The sequence below is a fragment of the Gavialis gangeticus genome, unplaced genomic scaffold (genome assembly GCF_001723915.1).
Source record: "Gavialis gangeticus isolate Ggan-Ray unplaced genomic scaffold, GavGan_comp1, whole genome shotgun sequence".
In the NCBI taxonomy this organism is placed as follows: Eukaryota; Metazoa; Chordata; order Crocodylia; family Gavialidae; genus Gavialis; species Gavialis gangeticus.
The window spans coordinates 163,799,595-163,800,162 of NW_017729024.1; the positions used below are offsets into that span (position 1 = coordinate 163,799,595).

Below are 568 nucleotides of genomic sequence, written 5' to 3' on the forward strand. Positions count from 1 at the left end.
CCGCCCCCGTACCTGGCCTGCGGGCTGCGCGGCGCTGCGGGGCAGACGCGGGGCTAGGAGCCGCAGAGCAGGGCAGGGGCAGGTACAGAGCGACACTTTCAGCTTCCCGCCCCACGGCCACTCTGGGCCCTGCGCTCGATGGTGCCGGCGCAGCGCAGGCGCAGTGAGAGTGCCGGGCGGGGCGAGGCCAGTCGGGCGCCATCTTGATTGCGGGCAGCGCCGCGGCCAATGGAGGCTCGAGGCGGCTCCGGCCCCTCCTAGGGGCCGCGTGGTGGGTGCCGGGAGCCGAGGGCGCTGACGTCATTCCTGCTGTGTTGGAAGGCGGTGGCGGAGCCAGGGTCGGCAGAGGTACGGGGGGAGAGTCCAGGCGCGTGTGCTCCCCGGGCACGGACCCAGGTGACCCCCCCCTGCCCCCGGGCAGGATCCCCGGCGTCCGGGCCGCGGGCAGGCGGCAACGCCAAGTCCCAGCCCACCCGGCCCCCCCTCCTCCCACTCCCGCTTGGACCCGGGCCGGGCCCCCGTCCGCCTGGGCCCTCCCGGGCCGGGCTCCCCATCCCCTGTGGCCGGC

At 76.9% G+C, this 568-nt stretch overlaps 2 protein-coding genes across 2 annotated transcripts in view; one reads left to right on the forward strand and one right to left on the reverse strand.

Moving 5' to 3' along the window:
• The window catches only part of TLN1 (talin 1), an 83,099-nt gene extending 82,957 nt beyond the window's left edge, over positions 1-142 (reverse strand). Inside the window, 1 exon segment of the mRNA XM_019518014.1 lies at positions 13-142. The gene's annotated coding sequence lies outside the window, so the exon portion shown is untranslated.
• A 120-nt stretch (positions 143-262) lies between these two features.
• The window catches only part of CREB3 (cAMP responsive element binding protein 3), a 4,030-nt gene continuing 3,724 nt past the window's right edge, over positions 263-568 (forward strand). Inside the window, exon 1 of the mRNA XM_019518013.1 lies at positions 263-348. The gene's annotated coding sequence lies outside the window, so the exon portion shown is untranslated. The remainder of the gene's footprint in view (positions 349-568) is intronic.